Below are 17,455 nucleotides of genomic sequence, written 5' to 3' on the forward strand. Positions count from 1 at the left end.
ACGACGGGAGAGAGAGAGGGGTTGGGTTCCAAAGGCATGGAAATTGGGTTATTTATAGAGTATTGTGTTCAGAAATGGAAAGCGGTAATTTGGTGCTGAATCATACCATTCAAAAGGAAGACTTTTAATGCAGATTAGCAGACAAAGAAGATAGTATATTTTACTTTAAATATTATCTCCATGTGACTGATTTTTAATGTAAATTTTATTGACAGTCCAAAGTTTGATTATTTATTAAAAAAAAGGAAAAATGTGAGACAAGAAGTTAAAAGGGTTTACGTCACCAACATCAATGTGAAACTATCGAAATTTACATACTGCTTGAAGATTACAATTTACATTTTTTTTAATCATCAATTTTTGAAATTTCAAGTGAATAGTTTGTTTATTTAATATATATATATATATATATATATATGTATATATATGTATGTATGTATGTATGTATGTATGTATGTATGTATGTATGTATGTATGTATGTATGTATGTATGTATGTATGTATGTATGTATGTATGTATGTATATGTATATGTATGTATGTATGTATGTATGTATGTATGTATGTATGTATGTATGTATGTATGTATGTATGTATGTATGTATGGTTATAATGAATTATTCATGTGATTTGTAATGAAAATAACGTATTGTTATTCTTTTAATGAAATTTTATTGTATTTGAGTTAAATTATTTAACAATTTAATATTAATAATTAATATAAAAAACTTTAAAAATAATATTTTATAGAGTAATCATCTAAGAGATGGATCGAAGGAGTTGGATGGAGACAATCTCTTCCTAAAAATTTAAAATTATCATATATTTTGAATTTTTTTATGTTTTTTCTATTAAAAATCTCTTTATATCCTCTAAAATTTTATATGTTCATCTATTTCTGAAATTTTAAAAATTCATCCTCTAATATAATATCTTACGTCCTCTCCTTATCTTCTCATGAGGTTTTCATTATATTGAAGCAACCTTAAATTGGTATTTTATCCTCTTCTTTATAGGGTTTATTTTTTTATATAAATGTTTGAATCGTTCGTAAATTGTGGTAACGATAGATTTTTGAAGTTTGTTCAAAGTTGTTTAACTTGCAAATATGTGTTACAGAACATGAAGCTCATCAGTGATGGATCTTTAGTTTGAATCTTTCATCAACTCTTATCCATCACAGTGTAAAATATTATAGATTTTATAAATAGGTTTGTTTAGTAGTCTCATGTTTAATTCATCATCATCTATAAATCGAAGTATAATACACGCTCGAGCATATTTAAATCCATATTCTCTTGTATGGTATAATGACAATAGTGCTAATCGAGCTGAGTTTATTCAATTACTAGCAAACAATGATTTTTTATTATTTTATTTAAAGGTTATGTAAAAGTATAAAAAATTATAATAATATTAATTATCAATTTATCCAAATGTAAAAAAAATATGTAGATTCTCATACGCATTTGATCGATGCGAGTTGAGTGTCCTAAACGATGTCATTTTGAGATCTATAAAGTCTTCCCAAAATTATTTTACTTCAAGAGGTTTTATATAACATTTTCCTCAAGTTTTTTTTTCACTTTTCTTTTATATTCTTTTTTCATTTTTTTCCTTTATAAATTTTTTTCATTTTTTTCCTTTATAATTTTTTTTTCATTTTTTCCTTTCTCCTTCTAAAAATTCTATTTACCTTTTTTAGGAGTCTTCTCGGGTGTCGCTCCTTATGTTGTTGATCTGCACCGTCTAATGACCATTGTCTGTCATTGTCACTGGGAACAAAATTACCAAAATACACATGTCATTTCGTTTAGACATACTAAGTTTGGATCAGATATTGTTTTCATCCGAAAAAACTCTAAAATTCCATAAATACGGTCAGAAACCCTTTTGATTTCTTCATCTTCGATCTCCCAAATCCTTTGTTAGATCGAATTGAATTTGGGATATGTGATTCTTTCCATCGTAAAAAAATCCTTATTATTTGAATTTTTCAATGGACTCTCCAACCGTCGAAATAAAAAAAATACATAAATATAAGTTTTTTTTCTTATTTTTTATTTTCTCCAACTATTTTTTTACTATTGTTTCTTTTCATTGGATATTCGATCCTCTTGTTAATTTTCGGATAGTTCGGATCGGGTATCTGAATTTTTTTCCAAATTATCCGATCGGATACGGATCGATAAAAAACCATGTTCAGATTATTCGAAAACCCGAAAAAAATTTGGGCTATATTCGAAGACCAGAGGAGGTTTTTGCATAAGGCGTGAGCACGACTTATTCATCCTGAGCTATCGCAGAAGAAACCTGCAGTTAAGGCGTGAACATGCCTTACCAGTCTATACAACCCTAAATTGAGACTTGTTATATACATCACCATCGTCTATAAACTTCAAAACCTCTATTGTTTTTCTGGATTTCATGTATCCCACCTCTTCGTTTATAAACCACCAACCACACTATCATATTAAGCTAAACCATCTATCAGTAGTCATTATCTGTCTTAATCATCTTCTTAGATAAGCCCAAAACTTCAACAAACCATCACCGATAAGAATTACAAATGTTGGATAGACACCTAAACAAATCCATTCTTTGAGTTGTAAAAATATTATTGACACAACTTTCTCTGAGTTATTTAATCAGTCTCTTTGTTTGTTGTTGCACTTGTTTCTAATTATAATAAAGTTTTATCTACCTAAAATTAAAACATGATTGCATCTCTTTCCCCACACCAGCAACCAAAAAAACTTATACAAATCTAAGCAAATGATCCACGATGAGTAAAATATAGCTCAGTGTTTGGATCTTTACCTTTGCATTATCCCAATCCAGAAAAAGAAGATCAAATCTAAGTTTTATTGGTTTTGGGCTTTTTTTTAAAGATGTTTTCATTTTTTAATGCATAATTATACAAATTATAATGCATACATTATTCATAATTTTCAAAATCAGCATAATGTGTGAATGCACTTAAATTCAGAAGAATACCAAAATCGATAATTCAATATACATACATATAACGTGTTTCTTAAAAATCAAAATCAATATACGAATGCTCTTAGATTCAGCAGAATACCAAAATCAAAATAACAGAGTATTGACTATTGGCCTTGTATCTTGAACAGAACTAAGAGGATTAGATCTAAAAACCATAGTATTCACCTTACGACAAATTAAAGCGACCACAAACAATTTCGATGCAACAAACAAGATTGGGGAAGGTGGTTTTAGATCTGTGTATAAAAGGTGACATACAACTCTACTACCTGCAGAGGAGACCAGAGTAAAAAAGAGGAAGAAGGCGTACTTGAATGAGCTGGAAACCAGAGTTTGAAACTTAGAGAAAAAGAACTACCAGAATATCGGCGTAGTAACCAGAAAACAAAGCACGAGAGGTTTGAAAGAAAAAAATTGATTCATAAACTTATCCCTAATATTTGATTAAATTATAAGTTATATCTTATACAATATTAAGTTTTATAAATTAGTTTCTAAAATTATTCCTAAATTCATAATGGTCCAAAATTTAATGGATATTTAGTGGGCGGACGGATGTGGGGTAGGCGGATGCGGGGCACGCGGATGTGGGGTAGGCGAATGCGGGTTACGCAGATGTGGGGTGGATCCGAGGCATGTAAGGTCTCAAACCCATCACCAGCTCACTACCCTCGACGGGTACCACTTTCTAAATCCACACCCGCCCACTATCCACTAAAGTTATACCTATCACTGCCCCAATTGGAGCGAGTACGGTACGGAATCCACGAAATTGTACCCGTTTGTCATCCCTACAAACAAGCCATTTAATTAAACTCCTGTTACAAACAAATTATTCCATCATTAAAATTGAAACAAGCGTCATATGATATAATAATATTTTGAGGAAATAACTTCAGTGACCGAAAATGCCTTATAATATACGATTTTAACCAATTTTTTTTGGATTTGCGAAAATGACCAACAAATTCCCAACGCGAACTCCAATTTCGCAACTCAGTTTCCAAATTCGCAACACGAATATGTAAATCGCATTGCAATTTTCCAAATTCGCGTTGCGATTTCCAATTTCGCAACTTAGTTTCCAATTTCGCAACTCAGTTTCCAAATTCGCAACACTGAATTTCAAATTCGCAACTCGATTTCTGAATTCGCAACGTGAATTTTGTTTTCGCAACTCGATTTTCGAATTCGCAACACGAATTTTAATTTCGCAACACAAATGTTTTGGGTATATAACTACGCAGCAGCAACAATTCATAACCTAAATCCCTAAATCGTAACTCATTCCATCTCCATCTATCACTCTTTCTGGCGACATCAGTTCCTATATCCAACGACATCATTCCCCATCTCTAATTTTTTTTACATAATTTTATTTCTATATAATTCTTCAATTATTTCTCTCTCAAATTATACTCTATCAACTTAATAAAGATATGTTTTTCTCTAAGTTAGTGATGATATGTAGTTTATAGCTCGTTTTTTTAGTAAATTAATTTACAATTTATAGAATGAAATCATATAATGTTGATCATGTTTGGATAAATTTGTATTTTGGAGGGTCATGAGAGAATGTTCATGGTGTTTTACAATATATGCCTTTACCCATGAATCTTCAACTAAAACTGTTATTAAAAAAGTTAACTTGTGAAACTCTAATGTTACGTGTTGCAAAGAAATTGAATTTAGAGCCTCTAAGTGGATTTAGGCTATCTTATCAGAGAAAATGTAAAGTTTATTTGTTAACTAACAATGAAGATGTTGAACGATTCATTGTTTACATTAGTGTTTCGCAAGAAGATGGTGTTACATTGTATGTTGTTGAACCTAGAAGTAGTGAAGTTGGGTCAGTAGCGGGTAGTAATCAACTAAGTTCTTCAACCCCAGTTTATGGTGCTCACAATGTACAACGTTGTTATCAACCTTAAAATTTAATGGTTCCACCACAATTTCATCACCAAGAAAATTTTGTTTCATCACATTTCCAATACCAAACACAATCTCAAAACCCACAACCTTTTCCTAATCCAAATCCCAATCAACTTTCAACACCAAATTCCGGTTTTCGTATTGACTAGTTAGATGATTATGAGTCAACAGAAAAAATTGTGAGTACTAGTCAGTATTCGAAATTTGATCTTGGCCAATACTCAGATTTTGATGATGTTTCAGAAGAATAAACAGACCCTGCGTGTAATGATTTTGATATTGGTCAATACCCAAATTTTGATGATGAAACAGTCGCTGCCGAGGAAGATGTTGTTGATAATAAGGAGGAGGAAGTTACGACTGTGAATGAACTTGTTGAACATCCATTCTTTAATTCATATAACCCTGAAGAAGAAGAAGAAGAAGTCCCCGAAGAAAAGAAAAAGAAGAAAATGCCACGAGAGTATAACTGGAATATGTCAGAATTACTTCAGATACCAGAAGAAGAGTTGGTAAAGATAGCAATTGATTGTTACACAAAAGTTATTCATATCAAGAAAGATGATTGTTTTGATACAAAGGAAGACTTGAAGATAGCTTTGTATACGAAATGTGTGGAAGATGGCTATCAACTAAAAGTTAAGAAATCAAGCAAAGATCATTTCGAAACAAAGTGTATTATTGATAAAAACTGTATGTGGCGTATGATTGCAAAAAGGATAAAAGATTGCGAAATGTTTCAAGTTAGGACTTTTATTGATAAACATACATGTTCAAGAACCTAATTTTTTCCTCACCATAGATAGGCAAACAAAAAGGTGTTGGGTGGTTTTCTGGCTAAGTTAATGTTTTTGAATGGCATGGTATATCGGGGACATGAAATTATGACTGGCATAAATGCTCAGTTCAAGATTAGTATCTCATATTCTCAAGCTTGGAGAGCCAAATGTTATGCCTTGGAATTGTTGAGGGGGTCTTCAGAAGCATCGTTTGTCCAACTACCGGCTTATTGTCACAATTTAAAGCTGAAAAATCATAGGTCGGTAAATCATATCAAAACAGATAGAGATGGACGCTTTGAGTTGCTGTTTATCGTCATTGGTGCTGCGGTTATTAAATCAATATAATTTTGTTGACTCATTTTTGTTAGTTACATGCATTTCACATTTATATGATTATGTCTTGTGTATATTATTTTGTAGATTCATTCGTTTATTACTTGCATGCGCCAAGTTATTATAGTTGACGGAGCACATTTGAAAGGTCGATACCTTGGAGTAAACTTATTAGCAGTAGCCATGGATGCTAACAATGGGATACTGCCAATAGCTTACGGGGTTGGTAAATCTGAAACCTCTGATTCATGGACATGATTTATGGGGTATCTTAGGGATTGCATAGGTCCTATTAGCAATCTGACAATCATATCCGATAGGTCAAACTCAATTGACAACGTTGTTAAAAGGTGTTTCCCATATGCCTTTCATGGACTTTCTGGTGTTCATTTGTACATAAATCTAAAATCAAGGTCTGCTGGTATAAAAAATCACAAATGGACATACTGGAAAGCTGTAAAAACTTATCGAGAAGTGGATTTTAATAAGCATATAAATTGTTTAAGACGTGTTTTGCCTCAATGTGCTCAAACACTAGAAGATGTCGGGTTTGAAAAATGATCAAGAGTACATCAACTTTGAAGCAAAATATGGTTTCATGACGTCAAATAGAGCAGAATCAATCAACGCTCTAAGTCGTCATTCCCGAAAATTACCCATTACTATGTTAATGGAGTTTTTTCGAGCCTCTATTCAACAGTGGTACTACAAGAAAAGAAACCATGCAGGTATTATTTCTTTAAATTCGTAACTTATCATATACTTTACTAAGTATTATTTATTTAAATTTACAGGAATATTGGAACGTCGTGTTACACCATGGACTGGAAAAAAGATAACGAAACGTGTTGTGAAGTCAAGGTCATGGAGAGTTGAACCATGTTCAAACACTTTGTTTAAAGTATTGGATAATAACTTAAATGGGCTTATCGATCTAAATGCAAAGACATGTAGTTGTATGAAATGGAAACATCTGGTTATCCGAGTGGCCATGTTATAAAAGTTGCTCTTCATCTAAACCAAGATGATTCAAGCGCATACGCTATGGATTACTATACTACAGAAGTATATCGACACACTTATGCCAAGATTGTCTACCATATTCGACATCTTTCTGAGTGGGACATACCAGATGACTTACAAACAGTTTTGCCACCAGTCATGGACAACAGGCTACTTGGCCAACCAAAAAATCACGATCGTATACCGTCTAAGGGTGAAGAGAAGAGGATATCAACATGTAGTCGGTGTAAGGAAAATGGTCATACAAGGTTGACCTGTGGATCACCAGTGCCATCATAATCATCTTTTCTTCTACCAAAATATGGATCTTCATCAAAATCCAAAGCTCATATGGTGCCAAGAAAAAGGAAATAAAAATCGCAATCAAAATCAAAATCCTAATCACAACCGGCTTCACCTTTTGGGACTTATTAACTTAGGTGATTTTTAAATGCAAACGTTGTATTATATGTGTGAATGCATATATTTCAGTTAGACATTCATTAGTAACTTGAGTTTGAAGATTGCTATGATATGTTCAGTTGTTATCACTTATCAGATTTTTTGTTGCGATTGTTGCGAAAGTCAAATCCGCGTTGCGATTGTTGCGAAAGTCTAATTCAAAAAGCGAAATCGCAACGCGAATTTGACTTTCATGTTACGAATTTGACTTTCATAACCATCGTAACGCGAAAATTGCAACGCGAATTTGACTTTCGCGTTGCGAAAGTGTACATTCAACATGTTTTTTTGCCTTCAACATAATGCATATTAAAATTTAAAACAACAAATCAACTTTTACAAATTAATTAAACAAGCAAAAACTAAGAATTATTTACATATCAATTAAACAAATCAACTTTTACAAATCAATGAAACAAACAAAAAATAATTCTTATTTCCTCATCAATTAAACATATCAACTTTTACAAATCAACTTTTACAAATACATCAATTTTATGCAGACAGTTGTTTATGCACAAATACATCAATTTCACGCAACTCACTTCAGGATTAACTTGCAGAAACAAAACATTTGCTCAAACAACACTTTCTACACATATAAAACCAACAAACAACAAATTATTGAATTATAGGTACTTAACCAAACATTTTCAAACCAACAAAGAGTTTATATGTTAACAACACTTTCTCAAACTTACCAATTGTTTATGCACACTTTCAGTACGCAGATGCAGGTAGGCAGCGTCTCACATATATCGCTCTAGCCATAAAATGCCGAAACCACAAGCGTACTGCACCTCTATCTCTATTTGTAGGAGGTAGAAACTGTTTACTTCCTGTCGTCAAACATTCCAAGCATATGCATACGAGAGGACCAAAATTCCCTCTGGCTCACTGCGTTTGTTGTGGCGCGGTCTCGTCTCTGATCATTGTAACTTTGAACTTCTTTGGCTTCTTGTTTCCAGAATTAGTCCAATAATCAATCGTATCCAAGTATTTAGCCAAATGAGCGCTCCATCCCTTACAAATAATATCTCTCAAATCAGACAATGGTATGTAATTCAACATGCTATCATATACCATTGTCTTCAGGGATAAGAGCTGAAGCTCGACGAGAAGCCAATGACGACGTTCCAAAACAAGGATAAACACCTGCAATCAAAAATAATAATTCAATTACGTACAACAAATTTTTATTTATGAACGCCTTTAAAATATTCAAAAATAAATACTAACCTTGTCGACCTCCCACCACGCAGGGTAAAGTTTAGATTTTCCATTACCCAACACATATGAAGTGGCTCTCTGATCCTTCAAGTGAGCTACGTGAAAAGACGTCGGCATAATAGTCTATCGTGTATTTTTTATTTTCTTCAATTTCCTTATTATCAGAAGACGTGACACCCATGCATCAATATGCTATTTTATTAAAAAATACATATATTAGTGAATTTCATAAATTTTAAAAAAAATCAAAATGCAATATAAGAAGAATATAAGACTTACCCCTCGTCGAAATAGTAATTGTCTTCAACGCCTAATAACACATCCCACCAAGACCGATCAAGAAACAAATGCATATCATCGTCGAGTTTGCATATGTCAGCGTAACACCCCTGGCTCATCTCATGTAGATAAAAATCAACTGCGGTCTTAGCCCAAAGGGTATTATCCATAATTGTGTCAGGTATTGTTCTCCTCTCCACTTCAGATATCGGAATGGTATTGACCGGTAACTCATACAAAAGCCAACTCTCATCCATCATGTCGGGCACTTGAGGGGGTTTATCAATATGTCGACATATTATGCCATGTGAATCGGGCTCTTGAACGGTGGGAGAGACCTCTTGAACGATGACAGAGGCCTCTTGAACGGCGGGAGAGGCCTCTTGAAGGATGATAGGGGCCTTTTGAACGATAGGAAAGGCCTCTTGAACGATGACAGGTGAATCGGGCTTCTTCTCACGGAGTATTGGCACTATTGGGGTAAACAGAGACAAAATGGCACATGTACGACGTCTAATGCATAAACCCCGTCGTGCAAGAAAAACCCGACATAAAGCATCTACCTTATCGGGCCGCTAAAAATAAATTAATACATAAATCAGTAAATAAACAAATAAATAATACCGAAAAAGGTTATTTGCATTTTTAGTATAATATTAAACAAACTTACCTCATTGGTAGAGTATGAACCTCATTCTACAACGATGCAACAATCTCACGTAGAGCGGCTACCTCATCATGTAAAGTAGATACCTCATCACGTAAAGCACCATTGTTATCGCGTAAAACCTTTACCTCACCACGTAAAGACCGCACCTCATCACACCATGCACCATTGTCTTCACGTAAAGTACCGACCTCCTTACGCAAAGCATTGACCTCATCACGTAACTCCCCTAACTCATCCCGTGGAGGTGGAGAACAGGGAGATAAATGTCGTGGCATCTTTGTCGGTCGCCTATCTTGAGGTGATGGTGGAGAAGAGGCTCGATGATGTGATGGAATAGGTGATGGCTCTCATTACGGAGGTGTATAATCGGCTCGATCAGGTGATGGCTCTCAAAGTGGGGGCTGCTCATTATCCGTACCATCAAAAAAACGCTTACTAGCTTGCCACCAATCAGTGGCAAGCTCAGCCTCTGTGGGTGTCAGCCTCTGTAATGGATAGTTGGCCTCCTAACAATATAAAAACTCAAACAAAGTTAAACGTCTACTAGTAATAACTTGTTTACATATGGTAGTATTTGTGTTAACTTACATCATTCATCGTCGTATATGGTAGTAACTCTTCCCAATCCAACAGCCTGATCATCCTCCAGAAAATAGCCCTAGGAATATAATTTGAATTTTTGATTGCATATGTTTGCATGCTGGGAAAAGCCTCAAATATCCAAATCTACAAACAATATAATACACAAACATTAGTAATTGTTAAATAATTAATTATAATTTTGTAAACATTATATAGAAATTATTACCTTAAAGGACCAAATAAAGCCTGCCAAAGTGTATTTGGAACCATGGCCACGCAAAATTTTTCGTTCCTCAAAGGCAGACGACAACTTTTTCCAGGTAGTTTTCCATAGATATGAACCCCACAGAAACAGGTTTCATGCATTTAGGTCATCTACCAATAATATTAGGTCCTCAGAAATAGGATGTTTGGCCTCTTTGCCTAAAAGGCCGGCATGCAAAAGTAATAAATGGTATACTCGGACAACATCGAGGTCATCCATCCGAGTAAAACCATATTTAACAAATAATCTTTTCAAGTCATCGACGTGTAAACTCGGCTTCGCCTTTGCCAGTTCAGGAAAAACCCAAGATAACCATGATGGGCGGGCGATATGACTAGTGTACCGACCTACATCATCGTGTCCGAAGCGTAGATCAGTGATTAAGCAAAACTCCTTCCGCCCAAAACAAGTATACTCCGGAGGAAAATGAAACCATATCTCTTCATCACCACGTTGTATCCTCTCGGGTAGATCGTTAGTCATGGTCTGAAGAAACAAATGGGTCAATATAACATTTCCACCCGGATGTTGTACTTTCAGCCATGGCCCGAAGCAAGTATCCTCAAACAATTTTCTTTGTACAGGTGTAAGCGTCGACGCAATTGTAGTGGCTAGGCTTAATTTATTCCTTAAGGTCAATGAAGCCGAAAAAAATTTCTACAAAAACAATAAACATACCAAGTTAGATATACCAAAAACTACAAATTATACACTATAAAAAGACATGATATTAAAAAGTGAAAACAAAGCCAAATATGTTTCAAACTTGCACGGTATTCACCGAAGTCATTATTTTATCATAGTTCACAAAATGCATCAGATAACATTCCAGAAGTAAACACTTACATAAACATTTAAAAGGATAACATATAGGTTTAGTGCAGGTTCAAGGACAACATAAAGAGTAGTAATTTATTCTTGAAACTTAAACTCGCAACACTGTGAAGTTAGTATTTGTCTTTGTTTTTTGGTTGAAGTAATGCAATTCATTCAAGTTTCAATTTGCAGAAGAAAAATAGTTTCTGAAACTTAAAATCGCAACGCGAAATGAAAATCGCAATGCGTAATGCAAATCGCAACGCGTAATGAAAATCGCAACTCGAAATGAAAATCGCAATGCGAAACTAAAATCGCCTTGCGATTTTCATTTTCGTGTTGCGAATTTAAGTTTCAAATAGTCTTCTGCAAATTGAAACTTGAATGAATTGCATTACTTCAACCAAAAGACAAAACAAAGACAAATATTAACTTCACAGGGTTAAAGACTAAACAGTTTAACAGTATTGACAGCAACCGAATAAATTTACTAAGAAATCTAAGTAGAATGGTTAATCTATTATTGAAATTACCAGTAAATTTATCATCAATTTAAATATGAAAAAACTAATAATAATACAAAAATTTCAAAATAAAAATAATTAAAAAAACTAACCCTCGGTGGTTGATTTTTCATTTCTGACTGTGAATGGTTGTGAGGGTGGCTCTGAGAGATGGATATAGATGGATTTCGCCGGAGATGGGGATGAATTTCGTCAGAGATGGGTACAGATATCGCCGTAGAGAGTGAGAGATGGAGATGAGACTGAGTTGTGATTTAGGTTATGATTTGCGATTATACTGTTTACATTTGTGTTGCGAAATTAATATTGTGTTTCGAATTCGAAAATAAAATTCGCGTTCCGAAAATAAACGCGCTTTACGAATTTGATTTCTGTGTTGCAAATTACAGATTCACGTTGCGATTTACATATTCGCGTTGCGTTTTACATATTCGCGTTGTAAATTTGGAAACTGAATTGCGAAATTGGAGTTCGCGTTGCGAATTTGTTGGTCATTTTCGCAATTCTAAAAAAAATTGATTAAAATCATATATTATAAGGCATTTTCGATCACTAGAATTATTTTCTCTAATATTTTTAGTCTTAAAATTTATATATCCTATCAACTTTATCCTATCGATCAATTAATTTTTTATATTATCAAACCAAACAAGCCCATCATATTAAAGCAATAATTAGATAACTGCAACATTGTCATAAAAAACAATAAATTACTGTCAAATTATTATTACACCATAAAATTAATATAATATTTCTGGGAGAAGAGCAAACAATTTAAGAGAATAACAAAGATTAAAATGATGATTTTTTAAATATTAAGTTAAATTTATTGAATTATTTTATATTAAAATTAGATTGATAAAATATATAAAATTCAAAAATTAAATGTACTATTATATGAAATCACAATATTATTATAATTAAGTGATATGTTTGTAATAATGTTTTAACTATTTTATCTACTTGCTATAAACAATAACCAAGTGACTTGGGTGTAGTTTACCCTAAAAAATAAAAATAAAAGAGAAACATATTGTCTTAAGCTTCAATAATCTCAGTCACGAACATCATTTCTGGAAACGGGACCTCACTTTTTGTCTTTCTTTCCCTATAATTTTCTTTTAAATTGTTTTTCTGTCCCATCCAAAACCCATAATAGATTAACCAGATCGGGGGAACTGAGTGGGCAGGAGCGGGGAGTTTGAACATGGAGACGGCGTCGTTTAACAAGATCGAAAGGGCCCACCAGATGTATAGAGAAGGCAGGTACGACGAAGCTCTGGGTTACTACACGGAGGCGCTGGCGGTTGCCAAAACGAAGCCTCAAAAGATCGCTCTGCACAGTAACAAAGCCATTTGTTACTTGAAATTACTTCATTTCAAAAAGGTTTTCCATTTCCCTTTATTTATTTATTTTTCTTTTTATCATCACATTGGATCGCCATTGATTTTTGCTTTTTGGGTTTTACTTTTTTAGTATCTTTTAGTAATTATTTTGCTTCAAATTGGACTTTATGGACTTTGGGTATTCCGAAAAGGTTGATTTTTACTGTTTTATTTCGATAATTTTGGGTGGTTTAATATAATAATTTTATGGACAAAAGTTGATTTTGTGGGGTTTTATTTCTCTGCTTTTAATTGATTAAAATGAAATTAGTAAAGAGAAAGTTAAATGGACAAGAGTTGTTTTATTAGATTATCTCAGTAGAATTTGTGTTGAAGTTGCTATTAATTTCAAAAAATCAGGTTCGTAATTTGTGGGAAAAAAAGTTCTTATTTAGATAGTTTTGCTTTCAATCTAGATTCTAGTAAGAATCGGCTTTTGTTTGTTTTAAGCAATGAAACTAGCCATAGTTCAGCAGCTAACATGGTAATGCAAGATTTCACATATGACCATTTAACTTACGAGAAGAATTATGGTGTTTTATTCTGCAACTTTCATGGTGTTTTGATATTTGATGATGGATATGGGGATAAAAGCCTTACGAATACATGGAAAAACATAGAAGTGGGATATACCTGCGTTGAACACGTATCTGTTTTCAATATTCACACCCGACTACAAGTGCCATTGATGATGCGGATGCATGACTTGCACACATTCACATCATATTTATGAATCTAATCATTTTCTCAGAAACATACACATGCAGACGTGGATATACTTGTTTAGCAGAAATAGCAGCAATTTACCAATATGTGAAACTGACTTTGCGGATTAACGTTTTGCTGTTATCCTTTATTTAGATATGCATTTTTCTTTATATGTGTGGCATCTTAATGTGTTTTCTCTATTCATGGAATGAATACATATTGGGTTATCCGTTTTACTTTAATGCACGGAAACTGTTATCTGCAAACTTATGTTGTGAATTCAACCTTAGGCAGCAGAAGAATGTACCTCAGTTCTGGAGCTTGACCATAAGCATACTGGAGCTCTGATGCTACGAGCTCAAACCCTAGTCACACTAAAGGAGTACAATTCAGCCCTCTCTGATGTCAATCAGCTCATAGAGTTGGACCCTCTTCGGAAGTTTATCATAACCTTCAAGCCCGTTTGAGGACACAAGTGGTATATCCACTTATCTCTATTTTCTTGTGGATGTTTCTCTACTATAATCTATTTTCTTGTTAGTTAACTGGGTACTTAAGTCTTTTTATTTCACGTAGGCTTTTTCACTGCCTGCTATTAGCTTATTCTTAATCATTTTCTAGCTCATTGTCGTTGGGAAAGCTATTACCAAAATCGGTCTGATAGTTCTGTCTTGAACTGATTTATATTTGATATTCTAGATGCCAGTAAAAAAGTGATTTTCTTTTCATTTCTTAAGGAGATCCTATTGCTTCAATATCTGTTAGCTATAGTACTTAATCAATTGTTTGCTCTTTGTCATTGAGAAAGCTATTCCCAAAATTGGTTCCACTGGTTCTGTATTAACCTGACTTGTATTTGATATTCCGGATGTCAGTAAGAAAGTGGATTTTGTTTTCTTTGCTCAAGGAAAGGCACTTGCTCCGATTCTTGAATCCGAAGCAGAGTTGGAGGAAGAGGAAGGAGAACACAAGCAGCCTTATGCAAGAGAGAAAGAAGTGAGTCAAGATGAAAAAAAGGAAGACATGGTAGTGCCAGCTGTTGGGAAAGATGTTAATGCTGCTGAGCTTAATGAATCTCCGGTTAAAGCAAAATTGATTTCCTCTGAGAAACCTGAGATCAAAGCATATGCTAATAAGCAGGAAACAGATTATAAGAACGTGCCTGAAAGAAATCCTGTAGTGACCGCTCATCAGGAACCAAATGATAAGGATTCCAAAGGATTTCAAGTGATTCCTAGATCCCAGGGATATTCAGGTCAGAATAATGTACCCCAAAGAGTTGCAGTTACTGCTTCTCGTAACAGGGCATCAAAGATTCCAAGGGACACTCAACTCTTGACTATGCACGGTGGGACAGTGTTGAGAACGACTCCAGTGAAGATGATGATGAGGAGGACTCATAGCCTCGGTATCGATTCCGGGTAAGAACTCAGTATACGATCAGTGAAGTGAAATGATGTCTGATTCGTAAAATCTTCACAGTGAGCCTCCCATGATGTGGAAATTTTAGTTTGAGAAACGTGTTTGAACATCCAAAAGGCAGGGCCCCAGGGGCATCACATATTACAGTTGCATCCCTGGTTTGAGTTCTGGTATCAAAGTGCCGTTCAAAACTTCCAGGTTTCCTCTGATAATTTGGAAATGGCTGCACATATCAACAGACGATCTGCATCAATTTCAGAGTCAGGTAAACCATTCATTTTTGGTGCTGTAATTACTTATAAATCACTCTTCTGGTTACTGAAGTTTCATGGTCAGGGATGAGAACTTTGAATCAGTGAACTGGTTTGGATTGGATGAACAACTGTATACATCGGATAGTTCTATAATTTTTTCTGGATGTTAATACATTATTTGTTTGTATATTTATCACTATATACAAATCTCGCATCGTCAAGCTCATGTTTTCGCTGTTATTTTATCATCTTAAGTCGATAGAAATATGATCATCCAAGGATTTGTGATTAATTCTTTCCGAATAAAAATGTTACAACTTGTGGGTTACAGTTGATGTTTATTACTATTACAGACGCAACAAATACTACTGCGATAAATCAACAAATTAAATAAATATAAAATTATAATATTAGATTATCTCATTATTAAAACATCTTTCATCTCTATATAGGATCATTATCATTGAAATATGATTTGATACATCTTCCTTGAAGAATCATTAACTTATTAATATTAATAAATTTTCACCTTTTTTTCTCGATGATTTCTTCTGAATTCTATTTGATTGAGATCTCTGATTAAAAAAAAATCCACAATCAAATCAAATACTATTTTAATAACAGAAATAATTTCTTTTATATACGTATTACTTGAGTTTCTGTTACATATGTGTAATATGTTAGATTTTTGTTTATATAATAAAATCAATTATCAACGCGTGTGTAGTTTTATAAAACTAATTTAAAGAGTATACGAAAGAAAATGATCTTGATTATGATATACAATTTAATGCGGATTACGAATAACTTGACTAAAAACTAACAAATAATCATTATTTAAAAAAATACATAGAAGAAAAAGATTTGGATTATGATACAGGTTCTAATTGTTTCAATTCAATGGGTTAATTTAATTATAATTAATTTTTGTCACTCATAATATTGATTTTTTGTTAATTTTAAAATATGAATATTATAATTTAGAATTAAGATTTAAGGGTTTAGAATATAAAACATAATTTTTTACTTAAATATACAGTCAAGTGTTTAAATTAACTGACTTGAGATTAATTTAACTTAATCCAAGTTTTAAACTCGAAGTTTTAAAGTATTAAACAGATTGATAAGATACATCATACATCCATTATTGCCGGAGTGCATTTCACTTGTAATTCTACACAAACGGTCCCAGACTTTGTAGCATATACCAAAAAGGTTCTATTTTGCCATTTTTGGTGCATTAACCCCCACTTGTCTTTTGAGGAATGAGAAATTTTCCATTTTTATTATTACCAGCTGATAGTGCATTTTACTTTTTAACTCTACCTAGATATCAATAAATGTGGATAACTAGTTTTAATGCAAGTAGCCAACTTGTACCAATGAAAAACGAGACAGTTTTGACAGATAAGCAGGTACCAAGATCTGAAACCAGTATAAATTCACAAGAAATGAAAACTTTTCACCAATACCTAATGAGTTTCCTTTTAATTTTGTATAGCTTTAACATGGATAAGTTGCTCCCATTGTCCATGTGTTCATTTTCATGGTGTTCATGCCACGGATGAGATCCAAAATCAAGGACTCACCAAAAAATCTACCCCCTTCACCATGGCAACTACCTATTATGGGCCACTTGCACCATTTAATTTTCTGTCTTCCCCAGCCCCGCTTGGCGGAATTAGCCTAAAGGCATGGTCCCGTGATGCACCTACAACTTGGTGAATTACCGTACGTTGTCGTTTCTTCTCCAGAGGCTGCAAGAGAAGTGCTGAAAACACATGATGTCAATTTTGCTAACAG

General features: G+C 33.6%; 1 pseudogene; it reads left to right on the plus strand.

The window, feature by feature from the left end:
• Nucleotides 1–12,921: 12,921 nt before the first annotated feature.
• Nucleotides 12,922–15,753, plus strand: LOC120198152 (annotated as a pseudogene).
• Nucleotides 15,754–17,455: the final 1,702 nt, after the last annotated feature.

The sequence above is a fragment of the Hibiscus syriacus genome, unplaced genomic scaffold (genome assembly GCF_006381635.1).
Source record: "Hibiscus syriacus cultivar Baekdansim isolate YM2019G1 unplaced genomic scaffold, ASM638163v2 tig00117056_pilon, whole genome shotgun sequence".
Classification (NCBI taxonomy): Eukaryota; Viridiplantae; Streptophyta; class Magnoliopsida; order Malvales; family Malvaceae; genus Hibiscus; species Hibiscus syriacus.